Source organism: Octodon degus, unplaced genomic scaffold (genome assembly GCF_000260255.1).
Source record: "Octodon degus isolate 3935 unplaced genomic scaffold, OctDeg1.0 scaffold00128, whole genome shotgun sequence".
Lineage (NCBI taxonomy): Eukaryota > Metazoa > Chordata > Mammalia > Rodentia > Octodontidae > Octodon > Octodon degus.
In genome coordinates this window covers 7,868,549-7,876,983 of record NW_004524704.1, presented here as the reverse complement: position 1 = coordinate 7,876,983, position 8,435 = coordinate 7,868,549, and positions in this window count along the sequence as shown.

Here is an 8,435-nt window from a genome sequence, read left to right as displayed (position 1 = left end):
TCACAGATACGACTTTGAAATAGAAACAAAGCACGCAAGTGGAAGTGTCAGAGAGTGGTTTTGATGATAAGGGAACCAAAAAAAAAAGACAATGAGTTCCAATGGTCACTTGTGATACTCCATCCAACTGTCGTTGTCTACCTATACTTACGTATACATACTCTTGGGGCAAAAATTCTGGTTCTGTTTGCCTCTTATCTAAGAAATCCTGACATACATGAATAAAGATTCATTAGCATATACATTAGCATATTTATTATAGCATTGTTTATGAGAGCAGGGAGTGCGATCTACTTAAATATTCATTTTTTGAGAGAGCGCTTCAACAACTGCGTTCCATCTATAACATAAAATCTCTGGCAATAGTTAAATGAGAGACTTTGTGCTGTGAATGAGAAAAATCACAAAACTATTTAAGTGAAAAAAGTCAAGTTAGGAAATTATATATTAATATAATCACATTTATTGGAAAAAGCAGCATTACACAAAGATACATATATCAGTAAGCAAATCCATAAAAACGTGGCTGTGTATTATATCTGGGAAGAACAGGTAGCAGAGAGGGAGGTAAAACATGGACTCTGATTTGAGCAGTGTTTAAATTTTTACAACAGTAAATGTGTAATATATAATTTTAATAATTTAAATAACACTCAAACCAGTAAGTCCTAGTTACTGACCTTAAAAATAATGAATATCTACTCCCTTATGTTACAGAATATGAAAGCAAAGCCAGAGAGGCTGAAGGACCTTGTGCACATTTCGGGGCTGGCTAACACTGAACCTATCTTCCCGTAGAGGAGACCGCCCTGGCTCTAGGAATTGTCCTCACCTTTAGGCTATGAGAATGGTTTGGTTCACATAGTGTGTAGCTAGCTGTGTGGATGTTTAGAGTAAGATGCATGTAGCTAATCTTGCTATAAAGAAATTTTGTCAAGGGCCGACCTGATAGCTCAGCAGACTAAAGCACCTGCTTAGGCAGAGCTCAGCAGCTGGGGTTCGATCCCCAGTGTGCTGTGCTGGCCCCACCCCCGGGGTGCACTGAGACAGCGATTGAGACTGGGCGTGGTGGCGCATACCTGTAATCCCAGAGCTAGGAAGGCTAAAAACAGGAAGAGCACTATGAGTCTGATTTACATAGTAAGACCCTATAAACCCTATAGATCTTGTCCTAAATATAGAAGAAATAAAAGAAACTATGCCTATTTCTTTGTAATTGTAGAAGTAAGAATTGAAGAATCCAGGGAATTTAGAGTAAGCCAGAATGTTCTTGAATGTGCAGGTACTCATTAAGGAATCAAAGGAACCTGAGGTCATTCCTCTCCCCACTCCCCCAAACTGCCTGCCTGCCTGCCTACCTGTCTGCCTGCCTGCCTGCCTGTCTGTCTGTCTGTCTGTCTGTCTGTCTGTCTGTCTGTCTGTCTGTCTTTTCTCTCTTTCTGTTTGTCACACACACACATACACATGGAAAAGGACCTAATAGCACCTGGCGAAATAATGACCTAGTTACCCATCCTAAGATAATAACCACTTCAAAGACACCTCTCTCAAAAAAAAAAAAGACACCTCTCTCACACCACATCTTTTTAAAACTTTTAAAATAATATTTTAACTAAAATATTGCATAAAAACATAAAAATTGTATATGCTAATAGGTGCCAAGTTATATTTCAATGCATGCATACATGCACAAGGTTTAGAACAAGAAATGAAGTTACGTACCAGCTATGATTGGAAACTATGGTGTGTGCTTAAATTTATAAGCGTATTACAGTAAAAGTCACACTGCTATGAATCCCCTCCAAGCACCGCCCCACCCTTCTGGCACTTTCTGAAGCAGTGCTGGAAGCCTTCTTGCCTGAGTGTCTATAGCTGCAGTGCTGTGGCTGCTTCAATGTCTTTCCTGGATTCAAAACTTTTCCCTTTCATAGTCATTTAGACTTTGGGGAAGAGCCAGAAGTGCCAGGTGTCACAAGGATGGGGACACCGCATGACGCTCTAGGAGCCCATGTTTCTGCTGAGTGCCGGTAGGCAGTACCATTGATGCTAAAAGAAAGGGGGATTGGGAGGGGGATTCACTGTGCTGTGTCTTTCATTGCAAGTTTTTTGTTTAAACACTTTTAAAAATCACCCTTGTATATTTGTCTCCTCAACCATCACTTCTTTTTTTTAACGTGTGGACCATATTTTACTCCTCTTTGGGTTTGTTTTTTTGTATGCATTGGCATTTTTTATTTTAAAGAGTAAAAGTGATAAACAAACAATGAAGCCTGGTTTCAAAACAGGTTAGCAAGACAGCTACAATAGTCAATACATTGTGTATTGATCTGTTTGTAGTAGTTAATCAGAGTACAAGATATAGGCATGATATCTTATCTAGATAATATTAACACAAAATACTATTTTTAAGGAAGAGAAGCTTAGTTCCTTGCAAATTATGTTAACTATCCTGTGTGTGCACACTTTTTCCTTTTTCCCTGTCTTCCTTCACCAATGATATACATCTGAACACTATGTGTCAACATCATGCTGTCTCACTAGTGTGAGAAATTGAACACATACTTCTATCCAAAGAAAACATTTGAGATTCTTTTTTCTCTAGCTTTTACAAGTGGCCTGATCGTTGTCTATCACCCTTCTCAATAATGGTGCCCAGAGCCCCTTGGTCCCACTGCAGCTCGGTACCACAGGTCAGCCGTGCCCTCACGCCTCCCCTAGTCCGCTCAGCCTCTGCCCACGACCGTTCGCCTTGCAGCTTCTAACTCCCCATCACACCTTGGAGATGACGTCTCTGCCGAACAGTGAACATTGAATCATGATTTTAATGATGGAATAAATCCTGAGATAGGATTTCTAGGCCAAGCTTTGGGGCATGACATGGAGGACTGTCCTTTCAGGAAGCAGAGGAGACAAAGGAGTGTGTCTGATGGCTCTGTTTGGTTTGGGGTTTCATTTGGATTTTAGAGGGCTTCTTTCATACCATTTCAGTCAGGCTTCAGTTGGTTCTTTCTAATGGGAATGAAATAAATACAATTTCTGCTACCATGACTGCAACTTGCTCATCAGGGCTGCCGTGTTGGGAGTTGGAAAATGAGAAAGGGATCTGCTTCTGCCGCACCTGCCCTGCGAGAAGGCTCCTTCGCCGCCTCACCTGTCCCGTTCTCCCTGCATGCCCTGCCTTCCTACATATGGAAGACAGGCCATGGTTAGAACTAAGAAATGAGCCCAGTCATCCCAGGTCCTCAGCTCCCCTCTTCAGCTCTGAATCCAATGTTTCTGCAGGAGGCCTGAATTCTTCTCTCTTTCTCCATGTTCTGAGTCTTACCAATATCCTCAAATGCGCAGGCATTTTCAACAGAGCAGGGGCACTGTAATTAAGTCTTTCCACTTCTGGGATTCAGTATTAGTGAGCCTGCTAGTGCATAAACACAAAATAGAATCTACATTTTCTGACATCTGCCTGACTGATAAGAAAAATCACATGTCAGCCTCCAATTTGCCTCCTTTTTAAGGCTTATTCATCCCTTGCTCAGAATCAAAGTGAACAAGAAGGGGGCTGTTTATTGGGGCCCCTCAAAGTTGTTCGGTTTGAGGATGGCAGAGAGGCAGCTCTGCTCAAAGGGGAATCGGTATCAATGACTCAGGACCTTGTGGTGACACGGGGCTCACACTGTGCTGGCAAGAAACGTGCCTGCTAGGAAGCAAGCGACATGCTTTCTAGGACTTAGGGAGAGCAAATATCACCAAAACATTGTCCTATTAGAGATTTGTGTGCACCTAAATGTAAGTAAAATAATCTTTATTTGAATGAAAATAAATCATGCTGCTCGGATGGCTTTTCAGTGTAAGAAAACGGCAGCCTTCCACAGAGCCAGCCCTGCTGCCCCTGCAAGATAGGCTGGCCACCTTTGTGTCACTCCTGCCACTTAGCACCCACAGCCCTCTGTGGCAGCAGCTGCGCATGTGTCTTCTGGCCCCTTTTTACCGTCTTTAGCATCTGCAGCCCGGGCACCTTTTCATGTTCATGGTCGTGTGCTTTGCAGTGTCTATTATAGAGATTTGCAACTCGTAGATAGCAATGAAATGCAATTTTAAAATGTTTAAAAGCAAGCAGATCATAAACCAAAAGGCTTAGCACTGACAGCAAATCATATACACTTTTCCTTGGCTTAGACATTAAATTACATATTTAAAAATCAATGGACGTCAAGAGCAGCCTTGGAAGGGAGTTCCCTGAGCAGCCTTGGGTAGCTGAGAGAAAGACAGCGTTGCTTGGTCCATGCTCTGCCATGTTTATTTCTGCAGTAAAAAACCTTAACTTTGCCGGCTCTATTTCTCAGGCTCTTATTTACCCTCAGCAGACAGCAGGAACTCACTCCTTGCAAAATCCTCCCTTTGCCCACCAACAGGTTCCTTGTGTGGGCTCGTGCACGTCTATCCGTGCTGTCTCCTGCCCGTGATGCCCCTAGAAGGACCTGTGCTATGTGCTCCTTAAGCAAGGCTTCCAGTCCCTTCTTCTTGGTGTTCCAGAGGCTGCATTCTCTGGTTACCAAATGGGTAAAGGATTTTCATATTGGGTGAGGAAACTGCCCCATATCATTTGAATTCAAAGAGGGGATATTCATGTTCATTGTCTCCTGGAGAACTTTGAGGAGACAGTTGCCTCAGTCTCTCTCTCTCTCTCTCTCTCTCTCTCTCTCTCTCTCTCTCTCTCTCTCTCTCTCTCCTTCCCTCCCTTACTTTTTTTGGTACTGGGAATCGAACCTAGGACCTCATGCTTGCCACACAGGAACTGTGCTGCTGTGCTACATCCCCAGCCTCTTCCTCAAATTCAAACCAGGCCTCTTTCATGTTTGTAGTGCCTTTAACCAAGGATTCATTTGATAAGTGTCCTCTTTACCTAAAGTCAATAGAAGCCAGAAAAGTAGCATTGAGCCTCAGAAATCCCTGAGCATCAACCCTAGTTAACCATGCATTTGGTGCAGCTCTGAGCCCAGGGGCAGAGACACTTGCCACTTCCTGTGCCTTCTCAAAACTCACACTGTACAGTCACTACCCAGCTCCTCAGCTCAGACTTGGTGCAGTGGCGTGAACTTGATAAAGGAGGCTGCGAGAACTGGAAAGAGCCCTGCGGTGAACTCGAGCTCCACTGTGGCTCACTCCCGCCCAGCTCTGTTGCTACCCCCATGTGACCCTAGAAAAGTAACTGATTTTCTCCCTTCCTCCCTCAGTTCTTTGTCTATCCCTAAGGCACTGTGACATGCTAAGAATAAAAATAGCTTAAATAGTAAGACACTAAATGCTAACTACTTAGACCTACTTTACGTATTGTCACGCGCTTCTTGACCAGCAGGAAGACGCAACACACAGCTCTTCCTTCAGCGGTTTATTCAGGCACCTTACAGCAAGCTGCTTCTTTACCAATCCCCCAGCCCTTGGCTAATATATACTCCGGAGCCCAATCCCAGTGTGCCACGTGGGGATCGCCCATGGGTCCAGCATATGCGGAAGCGAATCATGACAGCAGCCCTGGCCATATAAGGAGTTGTTGTGCACAGAGAGCGCTCACCCACAGGGGGTGGAAGGCGGAAACCAGCGCCATCTTGTAGGTGCAGTCCTTTGCAGCTCTCCACAACGTATTCCCGTATAATCACTAGGGAAATTTCCAAATAAACCCACATGCATTCACACCTTCGAAGCTTTAGTGCATTGACAATTGATTATCCAATCCCAGGAATACGAATGGCACCAATGTTGTTCATAGCCCTTTAAGTTGAGAAAATGACTTGTTGCGAGTTCACCTGCTACCCTAGGACCAATCTGGGAGCTGGGCTGGAGCTAAGGAGTGTCATTATTGCTGCTGCCAGAAGATGCAAACCAAGGGGGAAATTCAATAGCCAAGGAGCTATTTGCGTTTTAATTCATGACCATTTCCTTCTCTGCAGAAATACACTGAAATGTTGGCTCTCTCTCTCTCTCTCTCTCTCTCTCTCTCTCTCTCTCTCTCTCTCTCTCTCTCTCTGTCTTTTTGAGACAGGGTTTCACCATATAGTTCAGAATAGCCTTGAACTCACTTTATGGCCCAAGCCAGCCTCAAACTCACAGCAATTCTCCTGCCTCAGCAACCCAAATGCCAGGGTTGCAGACATGTCCACCACTCCCAACCCGAAGCGTTTGCTTTTGTCTCTCACTCAGGAAAAAATCATGTTGCAGAAGAAATCATTGAATAGTGTTTGCATTGCAAATAGCAAAAATCGACCCTCAACTGCAAGAGGCCTCTCCATGACACAGCATACGCATGTGACAAATTGCACCTCCTTCTTCTCAGTAACAAGCTGGGCTTAAATTCATTCCACTAATTATATTGATTTGTGCTTTGCACAAGATAAAAGTCATGTGATTTCATGGTTCATGGTGATAATATGCCATGGTCCTGGACAGGTTCTCTGATTGATCTAAGAGTTATTTTTTTTTTCTCCTGCGCTACATCTTCCCTAGCCAACCTCAGCAGTTACATGGAAAGCCAAAATTTAAGAGACCCCATGGATTTCCTATGTTAAGTCACTCTCCCCAGTACAAAGATTCACACTTCCTTAAAACTTCTCTAGGTTTCAACCAACTTAGAGGAACATCTAAGTGGGAAGGAACTTAGGGTTCTTTGCACTAATGCTTTTTGTCTGGGGAAAGCTTGAGGGGTTAGAAAGTTCCAAGGAGTGAAGAATGCACAACAGCCTTTGTGCCCAGCTTCCAGAATATTACCTTGACTAATAAATTTTCAACCCAGCTTGTGGTCTACAGAAAGCACTTGACACAGATATTACACTGAAATAATGCACTGTGCTCCATTAAAACTATGGCCGTTAAAAGCAGGCGTGACAAAGGTGAAGTGCAATTTGGGAGAAGCATTCTCTAGGATCCAATTTCTTACTTGATAAATTGTGGATAATAATAGTGCTAACTTTACAGGGTGGAGAGACTCAAATGAGAGAGTGAAATCCAAGCACTTAGTACAATGACTGAAGGTGGGCATTCAAAATATTCAGCTTTTATTATTATTTCCGCCGTTGAAAAAGGTGGCATCTATCCAGAGTCCCACATCCTTGGGAGGCTGCGGCAAGACAACTGCTTGAGCCCAGGAATTCAAGCCCAACATAGAAAACATAGTGAGATTATCTCTTGAGAGGAACAAAAATAAAAACAAAAAATTTAACAGAGAAACAACCACTACTCCAAAAAAAAAAAAAAAAAGCAATTACTTCTATCAATAGTTATTTCTACAAACCTTCATTTCATCAAAATTGTTAGGCACGTATAATAAAAGGAGAAAAAGGAAATAATTGTTGAGAGTGCTAACAAAAAATGACCTCTGCTTTATTTTTACCTCCATCTCTCAAGCTCTCAGGCATAGCACACTACTTAGTACCTGGTGCATGCGACAGAAATATTTGTTATGTCACATGAAGTTTCCTTTCCTGAGGTCACATAAAGTGTCACCTCAAAATATTTTCATGTGTTGTCCCATAAAGCTTCAATGGAGGATCATCTATGGCAAATGTATTGATTATTAAATCTTTTTGTATAAATTCATTTACCCCTTTCCTTTATTTTTTACATCCTTTAGAGTGTTGGACCTATTTTTCACTCTTTCTTGCATAAGGACATCACAGTCTGTCATTCTTAATAGCCAGCATCCGAGTTAGAAGAGGACTTGGAGGCTCATTTCAACCTCTGTATTTTACATATATTGAAACTCAGACTTCAAGAGTAGACGTGAACCAGTGAAACAGGGGTCACTATACCTGCTTTACCTATCGCATACAATATGTGCAATTGTGTGCAAAGAAGGGCTCTGCAAAGTCTTAAAATTCTCACTGTGAAGCAAGCTATGAATCTATAGGTTTGTCACACCATTGAGATGATCCAAGTTAAATATTATTTTTCAGTATTCAGCAAACCAAGAATCTAATAAATATGGAGAGAAATGAAAAAAAAAAAAGGAGTAGAAGCAAGATATCCAACCAAGGTGATTCTTTATGGGAGGAAATTAGTTTTTGAGACAGGGCATTACTATGCTATTCAGCCTGGCCTTGAACTCTCAGTGATCGTCCTGCTTCAGCCTTCTGAGTGTAACAGTTATAGCTGTGCACCAGTACTCTGGCTTTCACCCTGATGGAACCAGGAAATTAGTTCTTATATCAAAGCTAGAGTGTGTTTTTCTCTACAGCACTGCCAGTAGGTATCAAGAGTCATGATCGTATAATATCTTTGCATTTCTGACATCTTTTCTGTAACTCTAACTGAATGTAAATCCTCACTTTATATTTTTAGGACCTTGAAAGTGAAGCACAGAGACAAGCATCTCCAGGTCTGGCTACTTTGAAGACTGAGGGAGGAGATTCGTTTGAGCCCCGGAGATCACAGTCAGCCTGAGCAAC